At 40.3% G+C, this 22,599-nt stretch overlaps 1 protein-coding gene and 1 pseudogene across 2 annotated transcripts in view; both read left to right on the top strand.

Moving 5' to 3' along the window:
• slc30a6 (solute carrier family 30 member 6) overlaps positions 1 to 22,599 on the top strand; it is a 580,472-nt gene that overhangs the window by 214,063 nt on the left and 343,810 nt on the right. The gene's annotated exons all lie outside the window — the stretch shown is intronic.
• Positions 2,198 to 22,439, top strand: LOC127537548 (uncharacterized; annotated as a pseudogene).

Raw genomic sequence — 22,599 nt, 5'->3', positions numbered from 1 at the left:
TAGGTTTTTATACAGGTGCTGTAGCTGATGATAGAAGATGTTTCCAACAGTGCTTCTGCTGTATTTCAAAGGGATCATCATAAATTCAGAGGTACCTCTCAAATATAACGTAATCCACTGTCGACCTGCTTTAGCGTTGACCTCAGTTATTGTCCAATCAGCTTTTGAAGGAGTTCCCACTTATGCTGAGCACTTGTTGGCTGCTCCTCCTGCAGCTGATGCCAAACCATCTAAGCTGGGTTTACGTGAGTAAATCTGGAGTCCGTCTCCTGTGACGCAGCACTTTGTCTGTCAGACAAACCTCAAAGAGCCTGGAGGCCAATTAAACTATTACTCATGTTCTTTAGGTCACAGTCATGCTGTTAACTGAAATATTTAGTCTTAAAAATACATGAAAATATACAAAACATTTAAATTTTCTGTGTCATCAGGGCAGAATCCGGTTCATTCTTTAACCTACTGCACTCCCATCACACCATTTTCATTTTTTACCTACTTTATATAAACCAATTTACAAACCCATCACAGAGCTGAGTGAAGGTCGATGTACAGAAGGTCTATGTGCTGTATGGAAGGTTACTGTCAGTGATTTTAATAAATAATCCAAAAAGAATGAATTTTAAGATGCAAAAATACTCAACAAATTCTACCTGCTTTAACAGTAAAATCTACTCCAGTGATCTCTTTATGATGCAACAGTCTTATGAAACACTTTATAAATGGATATAGGCAATATGAAAACAGATTACTCTTGTTGCTGTCATAGTTTAGTTTTAGAGTTTAAATAAGGGTTTTATAAAATCCTTTAAATGCTTATAGTGAAATAAAAAATAATAAAATCGGCTTGAAGGATGTTTTTGTTAATCATTGTTAATGACTTCTAATTTCATGTATTTGTAGCTCATAATGCGCTAATAATTCTTAAGCGCATTTGTGTGACACAGATCTTAGTTTAGATTAATTAATAACTTGTAAATTCTTGCACTCACACAGCAAGAAAGCTTTTTTTAAATCACCAAAGTCAAACCATTTATCAGAGCGAACAACTGTAAAAACACAATCAACAGATTTTCAATTTTCCTTGAACTTACTTAACTATAACAAGCTGTTTAATCACTAAAACCGACCAAACCTGACCTTTAAATCATTATATTACATACAAATCTGTTTATTCTACATGCTTCATTTGAGAAAAATTTGCCAAAAACAAAGATTTTCCACCAGACTATGTAAAAAAAAAAAAAAGACAAGAAAAATTCTGTGTTCATTAAAACAACTCAGAAGCCAATACAATAAAATAAATGCAGCGTGAATCAAAAACAGCGAACAGAAGAGCAGGTTGTCTGAAGATACATCCAGCATGGTGAATCATCTTTCTACAGATGATGAGCAGAGTAAAATATCTGTAGTATGAAGAGCCACCGTTTGTTTTTTGAAGTTTCTCTTGCCAGTTTGGAGGAAAAGGACCACCCAGTGTTAATCTGATGTGGTGTATCTGTGTGTTAAATATGGAGCTAACCTATGGCTTAGCATAAAGATGGGTTGAAAATACTTAAGCCTCAACTTCTTAAGCTCATTCACAGAAACAAATACTCTCAGTTTGTGTTTTTTTTTTCCTGTTGTGCTTTGGAAAGGCTTCTTGTTGAACAGCAGGCGATGCAGTGATTTTACAGATTTGGTATCATCGACCAGCCTCTAGTAGCCTAGCCGTGCTAGACAACCCACAGCAATGAATTTAATTCTCTGCCAGGGTGGGTCTAGTTACCCTCGGTAAGCCTCGAGGTTGGATGCTCCTAAAACTGGCTGACGAATCACCATGAAGTGTAGAGTCAGAAGGCGGGCGTAACTAAGTGACGACAGAGGCGCGACGATTCTGACAGAAACAACCGGAAACAACCATAGAAACAAGGATAGACAAGAAGATTGTCATGATTCACAGAGTAGAACCCAAGCAGCAGGCACAGACAGGTGGGTGAAATTAATAATGATTTAATGGAAACACAAGAATATAGGAACAGAAAAAATAGTTAATAACGAAGGCAGGGGAATTCAACGGGAAGGAGGAAAATAACTAAACTAAACCAAGGGCGGACCCGAAGGCCGAAGTAAACTAATAGAACTAAATGAAATTAAAAGGGAAGGGGGCTTACTGAGTCCGGGGAGAAGAAGAAGGAAGAGGGGGACCGAGCTGTCCGAGATGGTGGGGGGATTCAGTGGCGAGGGCTGGTGGAGTGGACCAGATCATCTGAGAGGCGGTGGGTTCTGAAGAGCAGGAATGTAATGGTGATATTCCATCAATTAAACAGAGTCCGGGGAAACGACATGTAACAAGGAGGGAGAGACGGTGAGCAGGATCGAGCAGTGAGTCCGTGTTGCAGAGGAGATGGATCAATGATGCAGCATTGAGCTGCATCTCGAGTCAGGTTTTATATGGCGTTGATTGGAATCTGTGCCAGCTGTGTTGGAAAACACAGCCGCTTGTCATTCTCTTGACGAGCCGGCTTGCTGGAGCAGGAGGGCGTGACAAAGATGGCTGTGCACAATAAACAGTTATCTTTCAACTCGGATTTGGCCACAGCCCTTAAAGATTTGAAGCTAAAATTCAACTTGAAAGATGAACAAAAGATAAGAAAAATAAATAAGGCTTCACCGAACTCCCGTATCCTCTGATTTCCGGTGCTCTAGGAACTACGTCAGCCTATTCGTTGCGCTGATTGGTTGTATACCTACCCAATTGCTACAGAGTGATTTGATAGACAACCTTTTAGCCTGCCTCCCTCCCTGTTGAGAGTTCCTAGACCACTGCGTCTTCAGACCTGGGTCTAGCGCGACTAGGCTAAGCCTCTAGTGTAGAGGCTGATAAAACCTTTAAATCACTGACCAATAAGCACCTCTTTTATTCTGAAACATATTTGGTAATCATTTAAAACACCACATGTGGAACTGTTGTGAAGGGATTTCCAAAGGCTTCTTTTGTCTTCTCCACAATTGGAGATTTTATTTTCATGGGATTTTATTTCTAATCACTGCAGCCAGAAAGAATGTTATGTAAGAAAGTAGTGTCAATACTGACAAACGTGCACTCACGAGTGCTTCATTTTGTCATTTCTGCGGATTTATCGGCTCCAGTTCCACCAAATCCCAAAGGAGTTCTGCTTGATTCACATCTGCTGGCTGGAGAGGCCTCTGAATCTGAACTGGACAGAGAGCCATTAGGAGAAAGTAAAATGTGGCGTTAAACGATACACACGGTCAACAATAATATACTACAGATTGTGTTTACTAGTATTTTATTTACACTTTGACTTTGTTTAAAAAAAAAAAGCACATAGAATGACAGCACCAAACACAGACAGCCCTACAAGAAGTGGTGAAATTTTAAGTGAAAAAATAAATTAAATCAGCATAAAATATTATTCTCCAGATACTTGCCATTATTTGAGGGAAATTCTAGTATATTTCTATAATTATATATATATATTATATATAATTATATATAATATTACCACTATGAGAGGAGATATCCAGGACAGCTGCTGTCCTGGATAGCTGCAGGTGGATGGGCTCATCATCTGGGTCTTCAGTTTTTAGGGCAGGGTGTTGCTCTCTTCTAATAGTGGTAATATTATGAAGAACAACACATGCCACAGTAATATCACAGGCCCTCTCAGGTGTCACCCTGAGGTGATGTAGGCGCTGGAAACGGGCTTTCAGCAGGCCTATGGTCATCTCCACCCGGGCTCTGGTCCTGCAGTGAGCCCGGTTGAAGTTCTGTTGGGGGCCTGGTTCAGGGTCAGGGTATGAAGTCATCAGCCTGGGTTGGCATGGTAACCCCTGTCACCCAGCAGAAGGCCATCAAACTCTCCTGTAATGTATAGTGGATACATCAGAGTATATTAAAGGAGGGAGACAAGAGAATTCTATTTTGAAAATCTTTGGCTGCTGACCATGCTGCAGTCTGTTGCTCAGGTTAGACTCTCCATAAATCCTGGAGTCATGAACAGACCCAGGTCACGTGGCCTCCACATTCGAAATGATGTATGCAGCATCACATATGATCTGGACAGTGCAGAGAATGACAGATGTTGAACTATGATGCAGTCTTTAACATTTAGAAACAGTAGTCAGTCTACCTGTAGCCTACCTGCACATTTATGCTGTGAATGGACTTCCTATTCATGATGTGAGGGAGCTGTGATGGGGATGTGTGTGCATCTATGCAGCCAATCACACTGGGAAATCCTAAAAGAAATTAAAATGACTAATCCCAGTCTGAGGCTGCAGCACAATGTCATTAACAGAATATGATTTAAAATGAATTTAACAGATCTCTACATCATTCACCTGCAATCCCATGGATCCTCCTTGATGCTCTGACAGGTTTGTGTCCAGGAAAACCACAATGACGAGTAAAAGTCGTTTCAGAGCCAGGAAAACTTTTCTGACTGTCCTGCATACAGTTGTCTTACTGTAGTGCTCTGCATCTCTGACATTATATAAAAACTTTCATTTGCAAAGAACCGCAGCGCAACACACAATATCTGCTGGATGTGAGAGCATGACTGCGGCTGGTAATGTAAATGTAAGGACGGACTAGGTTGTTTATGTAGATTATGGACTTGAAACGATTACGAAACGGTACCGCTCAAACCGATAATTGTCCGGAAATGCGAGAACATTTATGCTCGGTCTGATAACAATCTACAGATGAATATTTAATTCTCTGTGCAGTCATGCTGCGCCTTTATCCACTGGATCGTTAATAAAAGTTGTTCTACGCCAAAACTCGCTCACTTACTGACTGAATGAATGAGGAAATGAAACAGCGTGTGTGGCTGAAAGAGGGCGGAGACGGAGAGAAACTCGAGGTTTTCTCAGGTAAACCTGCTGGCGAGCAGGTTAGAGTCATAGAGTCTGTTACTGTGGTAACTGACCGAGAGTTTAAGTTACCCCTCTTTGTGAAACAGGCTTGAGTTACCCCGCATTCCCTGGTTAGAGTTACCTCGCTTCGTGAAACGGAAAACTCTGAGTTTCCCTCATTTCAGGGTTAAGAAACTCAGAGTTTTCACTAAACCTGCTTCGTGAAATAGGCCCCTGATCCAAGGCACTTGAGGACTTTCAGCAGAGAAATTAACAACTCTTCTAAATATGATGTGTAACAGCAGTTAACTTCCAAAAGACCTTGAAGTCAGTGTTCATCCCAATCCCAGAGAAACCAGGAACAACAGAATATGGGTAGTTCAGAACAATCAGCCTTATGAGCCACAGAATTATTATTAAGAATCATAATGCTCAGAACAAGAAACAAAACTAAACCCAAGATCAGCGAAGAGCAATACGGATTTGCAGAGGGCAAAGGTCAAATGCAATATACATTTTAAGAATTATCATGGAAAGGTCAATAGAAGTACAACAAGACTTATGTGTTTCATCGATTACACCAAAGCTTTCGACACAGTAAAACATCAAGCAATAATCCAGATGCTAGAGGACATAAACATAGACGGAAAGGATTTACAAATGATAAAAAACCTCTATAGAGCTCAGGACGTCACATGACTCCGTTTGTTTACGCCGCCATGTTGGCAGGAAACTCTGCTTCAAAATGAATGGCGCTGGTAGAAAATTTACGCCGTCTGAGTTTACTTTTCATTTTAAATCAGACGATATTATAAAATATACAAACAAACTGGACAAACTAAACATATCCGATCCATATCATGCCCCTGGTATCTTATTTAAGAATCTTGAGGCGGTCGGAGCGGACCTTTTACCGGACCTGCAGTACCCTGACATCTACAATTACCTGATAAATTTTCCTTCATCCTACTCCGCTGAATCTCTTAAAGCCTATAAAAGCCTTGAGGGGTATAAATTGACACAGGCTAACTTTGTCACCGGGATTCAGATCTGGAGTCTTCCTACGAAGGATATCCCTGTCATCACTGGGTGGGTAAGTGTAGCTTTACTTAGCTTAACTTAACTTAGCTTTCTAAACCATACAGGTTTAGTAATAGCAGATGTTTCAAAATCTTAGTTGACTTAACATGAAACATATCAGCATCATATTGCTTGAAATTACGCGATCAGATATAAAGCTTAGGAAACGGATTCTGTACCTGATACAAAGTGGTCGCTACATAAGCGGAATCCGTTGCCTGTGGGTTCCCACCGCTCCGTTTTCTTCTGCTCGCTTCTTGCGCGTTTTATGGCAGTGATCCACCTCTGTCGTCTTTCAAGATCTTTGGGAATCCGATAAAATGCTCTCCCCTTTGCTCGTCCTCGGCTGTTCTGGCATCCCGGGGCGCAACAACTGTCCACCATATCTCTGATGTCGACGCTGAAGAACGTTTAGGAGTTAGCTGGCAGTAGTTTAAACAGCGCGCCTTCCTGCCAATATGGCGGTGTTTTGATTTCGACTGTTGCATGCCGGGATTGTGTGACGTCATCTCCCGGAGCTCTATTGGCAACAAAGTGCAGCAGTGAGATCAAACAGCGAAACTGGTGAAGAACAACCATGAAACAAGGACTCAGACAGGGATGTGTGCTATCACCTGATCTGTTCTCCTTGTGCAGTGAAAACATCATGAGGAAAATACAAGGCTTAGGCCAGGAGCATCCATCGGAGGTTATAACGTAAATAACATACGATATGCAGATGAAACAGTGAAGAAAACTTGAGGCATGATTAAAGCAGAGAGACAAAAACTTGGTCTGTCTTTAAACAAAAAGAAAACAGAAGTGATGGTAATTTCAAAGAAAGTATCATCCCAACCTGTAACATAGAAGTAGACCAAGAAGTACTGAAGCAGGTTCATCATTTCAAAGAACATCGGCTGGAAGATATGAAACAGACATCAGATGTAGAGGAGCAATGGCAAGAGCAGCATTTACCAAAATGAAAAATATACTGACAAATAAGAAAATAGCAAATAGCATCCGTATGAGGACCGCCAGCTGTTCCATCCTACCAGTTCTGATGTACGGATGTGAATCTTGGAACACAAAAAATAAAATGTCAAACAAAATCAGTGCAGCAGGGATGTAGTTTCACAGACTCATGCTACATATATCTTATACGGACAGAACAACCAATAAAGATCTTTTGAAAATACTAAACACAAATTATATTCTACTGAACAAGAGTCTTGAAACACTGGATAAGATGTTAAATTATCCATTGTGCCAGTAGATGGTATGCACTCACATGAGGTATACCTTGATGTGGGATGGAAGGAGCGTATGACTTGGGAAAGATGTTACTTTCGGGACACATTGTCAGTAGTGTGCCTTTGAATCATAGGGTGTTTTGGCCTTTGAAACACTAGACATCCTCCTCAAAGGTGGCCAGCAACAGGCTGATCAGGCCTCAGCTTGTGTCCATGCCAAATCATACTCCTTAACCTGGTAATGCAGGAACAGGGAACAAAAGCCCTACCTATAGTCCTTTGCCAGTGGCTTGAGCGCACAATCGGCACTATCTCAGTAACCTAAAATGACGGAAACTGTTGTGGAATGAATGGCATGGGATAGCCCATGGGACTCTGCGAGGCAGGGGCGTCCAACTCCCTGAGCCAGCCCCTAAGCTGGCCGCATACCTCAAGTGAATTATATTGCTGTTCTTTGAGCCCAGCAAGGGTCCTTCCGTTTGATCCATATCCACTGACTGCTTCTTTCGGCCGCTTCAGAGACTGATCTTATCGTCTGCCGCAGAACCTGTCCGCGGATGCCTTGGTCTTTCAGCAGCCTGATGAACGAAGCAGCAACAAATCCTCTGTAAAGGCCAGGGGAGATATCGTACAGCCTGCCATTATGCCTACTTCTACACGCTGCCATGATGTTGTGAACTTATCTGTTGTAAAACACAGTTGCAGGTTATTAAAGTAAGCTTTTACCAGAGAAGTGATAGATGGTGGAACATGGAAGAAGTTGAAGGATTCCCAAAGAAGGTTATGGGGAACTGAGCCAAAGGCATTGGCCAGGTCAAGGAAGATGACGTGGAGGTCTCTTTTATCCCTCCTCGCTGCTTGTATCTGATGCCAGATCATACTGGTATACTCTAAGCAACCAGAGAACCCAGGGATACCAGCCTTCTGTACAGATGTATCAATGTACTTTATTCTTTTCCAGATAACTGGACAGCCTCCTCGCTATTACGCTGAAGAAGATTTTCCCCTCAACGTTAAGAAGGCTGATTAGATGGAATTGACTAATATCCATCGCATCCTTCTCCTTGGGAATAAGCATACCTCCAGCCTTTCGCCATGCTTTAGGTATTACTCCCTTCTGCCACACTATCCTCATGAGCCTCCAAAGATGACGCAAGACATCTGGTGCATTCTTGTAGAGCTTATATGGTACTCCATTCGGTCCAGGGGCCGATGCTGACCTTGCATGCCGTACAGTGTTCTCTACTTCCTTCCAATTTGGAGGACCAGTCTCCAGGTTGAATTCAGGAGGTTGAATAGGTGGAATGTCATATGGAATAGTTAGCTGTTCATGACTTTTTGTGTCCTGGTGGACCTTTTCCATATAATCTTCCAATTCCTGCCTTGGAGTTTTCAGAATTCCACTTTTTTCCGAAGCGAAGAGGTCTTTTGCAAACTTGAAGGGATTTTTATAGAACTGAGTTCTTGTGTGTTCCTTCTTCTTACGAAGTTTCCTCATGTTCTCTGCTCTCCGCAAGGTTGCCAACTGACTTTTGATGTCCCCCTGGAGTAGCATGAGACCTTCTCTTTCTGCATCTGAGGCCCTCTTCCATTGTTTTCTCAGCTGTCTTCTCTCTTTGACCATTCTCTCGATCTCCTGCTGCCTCCTGGATTTCGCTGGTGCTGATGCTACTCTGTCACTTCTTAACTCCAAACCGCTCCTCTCCATAGTGAAAAATAATGTCACCCATCCGTTCCAGCTTTACCTCCGCTGTTCCTACTTGTTGTTCCAGGATTTTTGTCAGGTCATTGTTGACAGATTCCCACACTTGCTTTTCAACAGCTTTGGGCCACTTCACTTTTGGTCTGTGACCTTTGATCTTTTCTCTAGGTCTCTGTGGTTGGGTGGGTTCCTCCACCGGCAGTATTGTGCTTGTTCTTTCTTCCTCAGCTTCAGGGGTGCTGATGCTCTGGGAACTTTGGTTTTCATCCTGTCGCTGTGCTTCAATCGACTTATTTGATTGATCACTTCGTAAGGAGTACTGGTCAATGCGAGGCCCCTGTTTCTGCTTTCTCAAGCACCCTCTCTTTCCTTGGTGGATTTTCAGCCCCCTGACGGTTGTTACTTTTTTCCAGCCACAAATGCAAACCCGAAGTACATGGCCTGCTGCTGTTGTGGTTATCTCATGTACAGTGTTCTCGCACGTAGTCGTTTCCATTCCGGGGTCCGTATCCGTGTGGTCAATCATTGAGCCATCTTGCGCCCCCGCTCTTGCAGGCTCTAGGGGTAAGTTCCTTTGTTGACTTTCTGTAGCACTTGGCGGGTGTGTCCAACAACCTGAAGCAGGGTTGGAGACTGCTGACATGGGTAGCAAATTCAAAACTCTCCTCCTGGCTTACAAAACATTTACAAGAACGGCCCCAGCCTACCTGGATTCCCTGATCCAGGTCTACTCCCCTTCACGCACACTTCGCTCTGCATGTGAGAGACGCCTGGTGCTTCCAGCCCAGCATGGCTCGATATCTCTAGCCAGACTCTTTTCCTCTGTTGTTCCCAAATGGTGGAACAATCTACCTAACTCTGTGCGTTCTGCTGAGTCCCTTTCTACTTTTAAGAGACAATTGAAGACTCAATTGTTCAGAGAACACGTAGGCAATTAATCTGACTCCACCTTTGGGGTAGAATAAGTCAGGTGGTCCAAAACCCAGCACTTATTTAGTACTGACAAAGTATAAAAAAAAAAAATTAAAAAAAAGGGGTGGGGGGTGGTTGGCAATTTCTTCTGCAACTTGATGGCAACACCTTTGACCAATTGCACTTGAAGCACTTTTTGCACTTACTACCGGTTTTTCCTTATGTATGAATTCTTGCTTTTGTTGTACGCCGCTTTGGACAAAAGCGTCTGCTAAATGAAATTGTAGAATTGTAGAATTGTAGTCAGCTGTCTCTCCAAGCTGTTACACAGACTTTCCTATGTTGTCAGCTGTCCTTTCACAGCAGTCACTGGACAAGTCCAGATTCTTAGAGTCTTGAAACACTGGATAAAATGTTAAATTATCCATTGTGCCAGTAGATGGTATGCACTCACATGAGGTATACCTTGATGTGGGATGGAAGGAGCGTATGACTTGGGAAAGATGTTACTTTCGGGACACATCATCAGTAGTGTGCCTTTGAATCATAGGGTGTTTCGGCCTTTGAAACACTAGACACCCTCCTCAAAGGTGGCCAGCAACAGGCTGATCAGGCCTCAGCTTGTGTCCATGAGAAATTATACTCCTTAACTTCCCTAACAAAATTAGGGAACAGCAACCAACATTTTTTGGACACATCATAATGAAAGAGACCCTTGAATATGTCGTCACAACTGGAAAAATGAACAGGAAGAGAGGATGAGGCAGACAGAGAATGAAAGTGACAGATGGACTTACATCATGACTATACGTGGAACGATCAACAGTCACAATTCAGAAAGCAAAAGATCAGAAGAGCTGGAGAGAAATGATGACCTATCCTGAATGGCATGGCACTTGATTGATTGATATTATCTTTAATTTATGATGTGTAGGGTCAAAGTCTCTCTGATAAACATCACCATCAACCGAAAACATGGTCACAGAATAAACCAAATTCACTCATATTGTTGAGCCGATTTCTAAACCAATCAGCTGTTCAATTAGATGAGAACCAGATGTTTCCTATCAGGCCTTGGAGAAGAACATCTTGTTGATGAGAGAAGTCAGAGTTTGCAACTGTACTGAGCAGAAAAACAGCAAACAACCTCGAGATGGAGGAGTTTCAGCAACAAGAAACAACAAGAAATGTGACTCGACATTGGACTGACTGACCAACACTGGACAGGTGAAGATGGAAAAACAGCTCTGATGAATTTCCTGCAGATGGTGGCTCAGATTCAGCAGCATTAATTCATGAATCCAACCTGCCAGAGTCGGTTATTGTGTCAGGAATGTTTTCCTGGAACGGTTTGAGCCTCTGAAAAACAATCATCATGATCTAAACACCGCACTCTGAGGATTTCTACAACAACTTCTGATTCCGATCAACAGCTAAAATGGTTTTGTTTCACTTTGTTATTGAATTTCAAAAACCATCAAGGACGAAACAATATTCTTTAACCAAACAGCACCGGAGTCCATTCAAAATGTTGTTAATTTTAGACTCAGTTTGGCTCAGATATTTGCACAAATAAGCATTTTTTTAAAGTTTATTTTGATTATTTCAACAACAATAAACAAACTAAAACAACAAAAGACAATCAAAATTTGAAAAGGAGTGGGAAGAAGTCAAAACCATTCTAATCTCAGCCCTTCTCCTGACACAAATAATTGTAAATCTATTCTTTCCGCTTCTTCAAAATGCTACCATTTATGAACAATAATAATAATAATCTATATTTATACAAAGGACCTAATAATAGAAAAAAAACAACAGAAAGAAAAGACTCAGCTAAAAATATGTATATATAAATATAGAAAACAAATCATCCAAGAAAAAATCATTAATAAAAGTAACCTGTGCACACCCAGTGACTTTTAGTTAAATTGACAGATCATTTCATTTTGAAGCCACAGTGGAGCTAAATGATCGCCCTGTCGTCAGCTGTACGTCACTTCTGATGCAGAATGGTTTCTTGCAAACCTCCAGCACCAACAAGCAGAAATCTGATCATCCTGTTGGTGATTACTTTTATTTACCGCAGAAGTCATGTAATAACGTCACCATGAAACTAAACAACCAACAAAAAAAAAAAAGACAGAGATTAACATAAAGTCAAATGGCATTATGTCCTTCATCAGAGTCTAAAATGAAAACAAAACCCATGCAGCATCAGTCTGACAACACGTCAGCTTTTTTACTGTCTTCACTGTTTTGTTTTGAGTTTTTTTTTTCCTGTGTTGTCAGTCGACATTTGGAAACTCAGCAGCAGAGACTCATCTCTTCTTAACAGACCATCAACACACAGCCAGAGGTGAAGTCACTTTTATGGAAATGAGGAAGACGAGACAAAGCAGTTTGGAGGCCGAAGCAGTGACAGATGAACAGAGTGAGCATTAAACTGTACGATCTTCAGCTTTATCAGACATACAAACCTAAGTTGCTTCAAACTGAGAACATTTTCATTGAAGTGAACTTGTGAAGTTGAGGTGTTTAATCCTTTACACTGAATCTTACTAAACTGAATTGCTAGTATGTTGTATACGATGTTGAAACTGGTGAACTTCCCCAACAATAGACACAAATGAGACTCCATTTAAATTCATTAAAAGTGAAACTTTTGTTTGAATTTCTGTGTTTTTCATTGTGCAGAACCAGTTTCTGCCATTTGTAGTTTCAACAGAAGTCCTCCAAACCTTGTTTCTGACATATTTGTATTTGAGTGTGTTAATACAAAGACAGATGCAAACTGCCTCAATTGTGAACAAGATCAAGCCCTGTCTCTCAAAAATTAAATTAAAAATTCCCATGCAGCTAAACAGTATTGTAAACCACAGATTACATTTGTTTCTTTGTATGCTTCCTTTGAGCATCACTCTGGCAACCCAGAAGATAGAGTCTTAGATGTGTTGTGAAAGAGTTATATTTTAACCCAAACTGTGATATTTTTCCTCAACCTAGCCAGCTGGTTGTGGTGACTTTGGTGCTACTTTTGTGCCTAAATGTCAATGAAAATTGAATGAAAACCAAGCTTTACTTTGGAAGTTATAATCTTAAATAATGCACAAAGCCTCCATTCTTGTAACATGGACTTTCTGTGGACTTTTTACTCTGCCAAGAAACGCGGCAAAGTTATGTGTACATCTGTCTGCCTGCTAGTCTGTTTGTCTGTGTGCAGCGTGACTCAATGTTATGAGCCAACCACTAGGGGTTGGCTGGATGCAACAAAAATACCAGGTGTTATTGGTTTAGGTAAGGGATTTATTGCTTAGTAGGAAAGGAACATAAAAGTGACAATAAAACACAAGACTGGCGAGTGCTGCTAAAACAAAGAACGGAATAAAACATAACGAAGGCTAACAGAGTTTGTAACTAAGCTAAACACAAAGAAAACAACTAAACTCCCTAGCCAAACCGAACTACAGAAGCAACACCCACCACCAGGAATGAAAACTAATACAAAGGGTGTACAAAAATAACTAAACAAAACTGGTGCCTCACATTCACTGATTTCACAGTTCACAAAGGCTCTAAGGACAGAGTGGCTTCTTCACTAACTGGCAGGCTGCTAGTGGGAGCCTCAGTCCCCACTCGACAGTAGGCTCCACACCAAGATGACAGCCGCCAACAGAAACCCAAGGTGTCAGCAGAACCCACCAGGAGTATCTACCGACTGAAGTGTCTGTGGTACCCTCCAACCCACCACAAGTACCTGCAGACCGAAACACATTGACATACAAACAAATTTTCACACACAAAAGAGGCACCAGGGTGGACTGGTCATGAATACCAGCCACCCAGACTAATCACATGGTGGCAGCTATATAGTTTGCAGGTGTGCTGAAGGCTGCATCTGGTTGGTCCGAGGAGGAGGGGAGCTGGAGAGTGGCCCAATCAGGAAGGTCTGAAGGCGGGCCGAACAGAGCTGCAGTGCATGTCGTCATCAGCTCTGTGTCATCAGCTGAAATGGCTGGCAGCTGGGGTTCCAAAGACTCTGCAAAAACCACAGCTGAACCCACACATAAATTTCTCCCACACAAAGGCCCAACAGGACACCACCTCAAAACAAAACGGCACACCAATACTGGTGGCCGTAACACTCAAAAACAGACTAATGGATTTGGATGAAATTTTCAGGGAAGGTTAGAAATGACACAGGGATCACCTGATTAGATTTTGGCAGTGATCCTGCTTATAGTCTGGATCCACAGATTTGTTAAAGATTTTGGTATCGTTGTAAGACAGTGGCATGGCGTCACTGTAACCATGACAACAAGTGAACACTACGTCAGCTGCCAGCTAACGATCGCACGATTGCAATCCCACTACAAATCAGCCACTGCGGACTTATCGGGACTTATATGTCGGAAATAATACAACTGAGGAGTCTTGTCAGAGTGCTGCGCTCTCTGAGTGCTTTTCTTCTTGTACCTGTGAAAGTGGAAATGTTTCCTGAACACATGATTGTACTCCACAACAAATTCAACATATCCAGGCTTTCTTTGTGTTAGCTGGCATGACAAAGTATATTTGAAAGGTTTGGTTTGGAAGCAGAGTGGTCTAACCCACTTTCTGTAGTTTTTGAGAAAAATGGGTTAAAAGTTTTGTGTTTTCAAGAATGGTCTAACATCAGACGCTCTACTATGTTTGGGCTGTGTGTGAGAGCACTTTGTCACTAAAATCTAGACCATATAGTATTGTAGAATTTGTATAAAGCTCAGTTTGGATTTTTTTCTGGATTAGACCACTTTGCTTCTAACCCCTCATTTATTGCCTTTCAGTGACAGCTTCTAACTTGACAGCTGCCAAACATCTCACATTTCTTCAGTCAAACATCACATTTACATTCATATTCTTAATTGGTCATGCAAGTGCTTCTTCTTAGTCGTCAAGGCTCTCAGGGTATTTCTGTTCCCCTCAGTTTTGGGGTGCTGGTTGATATTTTAAACGTGCTCACAGAGAGGAGCTGTATCTGTTTACAAAAAAATACAGACTCATTGCCATATTATTATGTAACTTCACCATTTTGTGATATTTATAAAGCTTGTAGCCAAAAACCGAGACCTGATTCAATCCAGAGTCTGATGATTCTGCTCTGGATCTCATTTTACTGTCTTCAGCTTTGTGTTTTTGTGTTGAAGAAACTGATCCCTGAGTGTTTCCACTGAGTTGGATGGCATCAAACACGATCACTTTGGGGGAAAATCACAAGAATTCAGAATGCTTATTGGTTTTAAATTTAAATTCATAGACGTTGACTGTAAAATGTTTATCTTCTGTCTCTACAGCTTGAATTTGATGTCCTGAAAATGTTTGAAGATAATTCTGTGAAGGTTTGTTTTTAGGTTGAAGTTCTTTTTAAGTTTCCAGAATATTCTTTTTAAAAGGTAGTTCTTGAAAGACATTCTCAAAATGTTTAGTGTTCTTAGTTCTAAGGGGGTATTCTGTATATTTTGTAGCCATAACTGCTTCTTTGTTAAAGTGCTGCTGCTGCTGTTGATTTCTATATAGATTTTTAAATTTTCTTAAATGTTTAATGTGTTTGGTTTGTTAGTTTATTTCATTATTTCTTTACAAAAATTAAAAAAGCTGGAGTCAACATTAATAATACCATTAATATTATTGATAGTAATTTATCCAAGTAATTTATGCTAGTGTCCACAGGTGTTATAAACACTCGAAAAAATGGTTGATCTACATACTTTAGATATATATAGATATTTTAATTTGTGTACATACTTCCTCTCCTCTCTGTAAATATTTTTCAATTCAGCAAAAAAAGCCCAGAATTTTTAGAAAGTTTAGTTGCAGCTAAGTCACTAATAGCTTAAATATTTTGCTTCTTGCAGAGAAAGCAAATAGTTTGTTTTTGGCATTTAAAAAAAAAAGAAAAGACATACAGAATTGAACAGTTTTAACCTATTGAGATATCACAATATTCAGTTTAGATTTGGTTAAGTTTTCTGATGGAATACCACAAAAAAAAGCGGAAAATCCAGTGATTCTTTGTGTTTTTACAGTTTCTGGTTCTGATAAATGGTGTTATTTTGGTAATTTTTCAAAAGATAGCATGCCTTTTTTACCCGCCGATAGGTTTTGGGCCTCAGAGATTTAAAATTAAATTGGCTTCAAGTGTCCTTCTTTTTTTTCACACTAGTTGTTTCCCTTTTCAGTAAATGTTGTTTACACTGGGTGGTAGCTGCTGGTCATTTTCTTCCAAAACAGGCAGAGCTCATTTTGGAGAATCGGCTCGGTAAGCAGAGCAGAAGAAAGACCAGCTATAGAGGTTTGACCAGGCGTGACTGCTCGCCTTCCCAGGACAAATCCTCAACACAGCGATCATGATCAGTGGATGAACACAACGAGGCTTTCAGCTCACAGGTCAGATTTACTCCCAAAACCTTTGAACCAAGACAGATCTGAGCTGAGATTACAGCGTGAGAAGAAGAGAAATACTGCATCCCGCCCTGTGATCTAATTCAACGTAAACGCCGATAATCCCTCTCTGATGTCTTTATTCTCCTTCTGATGCGTTCTTAGTCAGAAAATCCTTCCTGCCAGGCTTTATGCTGCATGCTAGCACTGTCAGTGCTGGAGAATGGTCTGACTGCAGCTCATTATCATCCTACAATGGGGGGGAAACATTCTTGTTTGTCTCTCTGTGAACCGATCACACTCGTACTGGGCAGTCCAGGATGCAGCAAGAGTGCCCCTGCAGAATAATGTCTGTGGAACTTGTTTTGTTTTAACAGTGAGAACAGCTTTTACATTGAGCAATTTACAGTGAACCAAGCAAGCTTCACAGAGCAATCCAAATCCTCTGCAAAAACTTGTCATTTTCAGCGTGTAGATTGTGGTGTAGAGGTTGTTGTTTCCCATTTGAAAACGCTAACACCCTCATAGCAAAAATGGATGATAAATGAAAGACTTTTACCAAAAGTCTACAACTGCATTTTGCTAAACCATTTACTATGAGGAGCTGCTGGTAGCTACAGGTGTTTTTTTTTTATTATTATTCATTTTCAGAAAGTGGAATTCATTACAAGTATGTTCAAGACAGATATTTCAAAATACCATCCACTTCGGTTTTTTTCCCCATGGAAAAAGAAATGAACAGTTAGAACATAGGAAAACAAAACAAAACAAAAGACAAAAGAAAAAAAGGGGGGAAAGGGGGAGAGAAGTACGCACATTAAGTCTATTAAAGAACACACAGTCAATTTCAAAAAACAATTTTTAAGAGGAAGTGATCTCGATAAAGTCTGGTTGTAATAGCTTTACAAATCTGACCCATCTACTCCATAATTTTACAAAGGCTCTCTTGTTAAGACGTATAGCAAATATAATGGCTTCCATCCTATAAATGTCATTTACAATATTTATCCATCGAGACAGCGTGGGGGGATCAGGAAGGAGCCAACAACGTGTAATTGCCTTTTTGGCTGCTACTATCAAAATTGAAAAAAGATATTTATTCAGCTGTCTGCCATAATTGTTAGAATTTTCCAGAAATATAATAGAGAACTCTAGTGGTATCTTAATATTAAATATCTTAATTATGGCTTTATTAACATCAAGCCAAAATGGCTTTATTTTGGGGCATTCCCAAAGTATGTGCCAATGTCCTGCCTCCTGAACCCCACACTGCCTCCAACAGGCGGCTGCACCTGTAGTAAAATGTACCTTTTGCTTTGGTGTAATGAAGAAGCGCACTAGGCACTTCCAGCTAAACTCCCGCCATTTGTGGGAGCTTGTACATTTCCATACAGATTCGCAAGCATTCAGCCATTCTTCCCTTGATATCAAGATATTTCCTTCATTTTCCATTTTTCTTTGACATATTGTGTTGACTGTGAGTTTTTAATCAGGAACCCTTTGTAAAAATGTTCCAATAGCACCTTTAACTAAAGTGTTTTATAAGCTTTCAGAAAAATGATCAAAATGGGATCATGGATATCAGATGTAGAAATAATATTCTGTTGATAATAGTTACGTATTTGAAGATATCTGAAAAAGTCAGAGTTATTTAGTTGATAATCAGTCTTTAAGCTATCAAAATCTTTCATTTTCCCATCATGTGTTAGCAGATAAAAGGTTGTAATGCCCTTGGAAATCCAATACTTAAATGTTCCATCTATGAGGTTGGGACCAAACCCAGGGTCAAATGCACACCACCGTAAAATCTGAATTTTGTCATCTAGTTTGTATTCTCTTTTCACTTTAGCCCATATTTTTAGTTGAGTTTTAATCCATGGGTTTTGAGTAGTCTTAATATATTTATCTAAATTCATATGAGCTAAAACTGCATGAATTGGGGGATCCTTCATTATTGAGACTCCGATATCTTTCCATCTTGCATGAAATTTTGATGAGCACATATTGATAAGGGGCTTTATCTGAGCTGCATAAAAATAGGTTTTAAAACATGGTAAAGCCATGCCTCCCTCTTCTTTTAAAAGTTGTAATGTTTTATATTTGACCCTGGGTCTTTTACCTTGCCAGATAAATCTAGAAATTATTTTATTAAGCTCTGAAAATTCTTTCAGGGAGATTTCCACAGGAAGTGCTTGAAATAAAAACAGATATCGTGGAAGTAAATTCATCTTCACACTCTCAATTCTGTGGCTCAAACTGAGAAAGGACATTAGATTCCATCTTTTTTATATCCTCTTTAATTTTTGTTAATAAAGGGACATAATTTATTCTTGCCAATAGAGAAATATCCTTTGGCAAATAAATGCCAAGGTACTTTAGTGATTGTTGATCCCAATTAAGAGGAAATTTCTCGCTAAGTTGTTTAGGTGGTGTGTAGTTAAATGCTAAAATTCGAGTTTTGTTAATATTTAATTTATAACCAGAGTAATTCCCAAATTTGTGCAACATGTTCATCAACTTAGGGAATGCATTTGTGGGTTCAGACATATACACCAGGACATCATCTGCATATAATGCCACTTTATGGTCTTCTCCGTTTATAGAAATGCCCTTAATACTTTCTGTCTGTCGCAACCATTGAGCAAGTGGTTCAATGTACAGGGAGAACAGGAGAGGTGAAACGGGACAGTCCTGCCTTGAACCGCGCTGAAGTATAATGGGATCTGTCAAATGTCCATTAATTTTCACTTGGGCAGATGGTTTACTATACAGTGTTTGAATTACCCGGACAGAATTATTATGTATCCCCAATCGTTCTAGTATTTTACATAGAAAGGCCCAACTAACTGAGTCAAAGGCTTTTTCAGCATCAAGGCTCAACAAAAGGGCCTCCAACTTATTCTGGTGAATATGATGTATAACATGAAGAGAGCGCCTGATGTTATCGTGTGTTTGTCTCTGCAAAACAAAGCCAGTTTGATCTGTATGAATGAGCTGCGGAAGCATCCTCTCCAATCTTTTAGCAAGAATAGCTGTAAACAATTTGTAATCGACATTGAACACAGAGATTGGTCTGTATGACCCACATTGTGACTTATCTTTTCCCTCTTTAGGAATAAGTGAAATAACCGCTTCATTCCATGCTGGTGGCATTTTGAATTCCTTAAGAACTGTGTTGGTAACCCTCAGAAGTATTGGCAATAGCTCATTACAAAATACTTTATACCAGACGAAAAGCCATCTGGGCCAGGTGTTTTATTAGCTTTCAATCCTTAGATGGCGTCCTTTAGTTCTTTCTCTGTTATTTTGGCAATCAGTATACTATTTTGTTCTTCAGAAAGAGTAGGCAAATTGAGTAAGCTAAGAAAAAACTCCATTTGTTAGACACTTTCTAAGGGTAATTGTGCATATAAACCTTTATAATACTTATAAAAAGTTCTTTGTAAATCTTCTTGTTTATATAATACATCACCAGAAACTGGATCTTTAATTTTGTATATTGTACAATCACTTCTTTCCTTTTGTAATCTTCTACTCAAAATTTTGGATGCTTTAGGACCTACTTTGTAATATTTCTGTTTTACAAAGACCAACTTCTTTTCAATTTCTTGTGTATATAGCAAATTTATTTCATTTCGTATTTTCTTAATCTCATTCAATAAAGTAGGACAATGTTTCTTCTTATGTTGTGATTCCAAATCCTTCAGTTTTCGGTTGAGGTCTATCTGTTGTAATTGTTTTGTCTTTTTATTATGTGCACACCATGAAATTATTTTTACCCCGAATTACTGCTATTAACGCATCCCATACCATAGATGAATCGACCTCTCCTGTATCATTAAACTCCCTGGTTCAGGTTTAAATCTCTGAACTTCAGGCAGTTTTGGGGTGTTTTTTGGCTGTTGTCCCATTTTTCCTCACTGTGGGCTCATTTTTCACTGCAATATAAAGTTCAGCACCTCTATGGAAACAGAGCAACCATGAAGAAGGAGAGAGGAATAAAAAAAAAGAAAAAAAATGAAGTATGACTTCTTAGAATTTTCCCAAAACTCAAACAGGAATCAACATGTACCACATTTTTACAAGTTCCTACAGGTGTTCCCAATACTGTAAAAAAAAAAAAAAAAAAAATGAAACAAACAAACAACAAAGCAGACTCTACATAATAGACATTTTACAATTTTAGTCTGCATTTAAGCTAAAAAACTCCTAGAATTTTTGTCATAACTGTTGTTTGCAGCTGAATCACTAATGGCTTTACAGCTGGTTTGAGGTGAACAGAATTTCTTGCTTTTCACTAAATCTAGTTCAAGCTAATGGTTCATTTTCAGGAAATGTTTAAATGAGGCAAGTTTGATTTTGATAGGGTATCATTATTTGAAGCTCAAATTTAATAATGAAATAAGATGTAGGAGATGAATGGTTTATCGAGCATCCAAAAGTTGAAAGTATGGCAGTTCTTTCTGTTTTTACAGATTGTAACTCTAAAAAAATTAATTTTGTGATTTTTCAAAGATAAGAAAACAGGCTTTTCCAACTCTCAGAAGGTTCAGACTGCCATTTCAAGTCTGAATTCTTGCCAAGCTTTGTGTCTTTATCTGATAATTCCTGTTCTTGAAGTTTTGAAAAGTAGATTTGTGCCTTTAAATGGGTATTTGGAGTCTTCAGATTAGCAAAAGTCAGCATCAGTGAATCTGCTCTGTGTCTTTTGTGTTTTCAGTGAACCACAGGCGTTCCTAACTGAGGAAGAGTCAGCGTGGTGCGGGAGTATGAAAGGACAGCGAGGAAGATTGCAGACTACAGAAACCACTTACGATTCAACTTGAGATTCTGCCAAAACAACCTCATCCCAACCAGCTTACGACTAGCATCCACAGTGAGGGGACACAGGGCAAACACCATCCTGGAGAAGGCCCAAAACCAACTCCTGAATGAGAGAGTGAGTCAGGTCCACTGCACCATCAAGGGCCTGAAGGCAAAGGCTGACCAGCTTTTCAAGAAACTAATGCCAGTTCTGCTTCCTGTGACCTTGGAGGAAGTCTATAAGTTTGTTAAGACAGCCCAACAATCTCAACATATTAAGAGCAAGGAAAGGTAAAGACGCAAGTTTCTAAGCCTCCAATCTTGGGCACACAAAAATACAAGGGCAGGAGAACTCAGCTGGAGACAGAAACCAGGGAGTCCAACTGCAGATAACACACAAGACAGATGGGTGAAGAATTTATCAGACAGAGAACTCACCCAACCAGAGAAGGATGTCCTCGCCAAAGGATTGAACTTCGCTATCACCCCACAGCACTTACCGGTTGTGGACCTCATTACAGCCACAGAGTCAGCCATCAAGAAAAACAACCTATCCTCAACAGAAGCAGAGGGGCGAAGGCTAAAGGTAACAGCAGTCCTTTCTGAAGCTAAGGTCCCCCCTTCCAATCTCTCCACCCAAGAAAGGAAGGCAGTGATGACACTGAGCAAGGACCGGAACATCACCATTCTTCCAGCAGATAAAGGAAGATGCACAGTGATCTTGAACACAACGGATTACCATACCAAGGTAATGTCTTTGCTTAGTGACAACCGCACTTACGAGACCCTAAGGCACGACCCAATCAGCAGCTACAAAAAGAAGGCTGTGGATTGCCTACAGAAGCTACAGAAGGAAGAAACAATAAACCGCTTGCAATACCATCGCCTGTACCCTGGGGATGCCATTCCATGCATATATGGCCTCCTCAAAATTCATAAAGAAGGAGCCGCCCTCAGACCTTTCATCAGCAGCTTTAACTCAGTCACCTATAACATCGCCAAACATGTAGCCACCATCTTGGCCCCGTTGGTAGGGAAGAATCCTCACCATGTACACAACTCCATGGACTTTGTGGAAAAGGTGAGAGGACTGAGATTGGATACAGATGAGACCATGGTATCCTACAATGTCACCTCCCTATTCACATGTGTTCCCACAATGGAGGCGGTGGAAACAGTGAGACAACGGCTTCTACAAGAGAAAGGAAAGGAAGCCAACAGAGGGGAGAATTCAGGAGGCAAAGGTCAACCTTAATGCAAGGTAACGCTATGAAACGAGCCAAGAAAAGGCGGGTAGATTAAGTCAAATTAAGAGACAGACAGACAAAGAACGGAACAAAATAACAAAGAGAGGAAGAGGTCAAGCTAAACGCCGAGTGACTAAAGTAAAAAAGGCGTTGAGGGAAAGTGCTGGCGAGAGGCCAGATGGACCATTAGCGAAGCTAGCCAGTCAGTGTAGCGTAGCGACGATACATCTTTAAAAACTCTCACATTTCACTCACTTTGCACATCTGCTTTTAAGCTTTGGTGCAGCAACGCCTCGTTTTCAGGTCATAGAAGAAGAAAAATCAGAGCTGGGAGGTGAAAGAATGCATG

The sequence above is a fragment of the Acanthochromis polyacanthus genome, chromosome 15 (genome assembly GCF_021347895.1).
Source record: "Acanthochromis polyacanthus isolate Apoly-LR-REF ecotype Palm Island chromosome 15, KAUST_Apoly_ChrSc, whole genome shotgun sequence".
Lineage (NCBI taxonomy): Eukaryota > Metazoa > Chordata > Actinopteri > Pomacentridae > Acanthochromis > Acanthochromis polyacanthus.
This window is presented reverse-complemented; position numbering and strand designations above follow the sequence as displayed.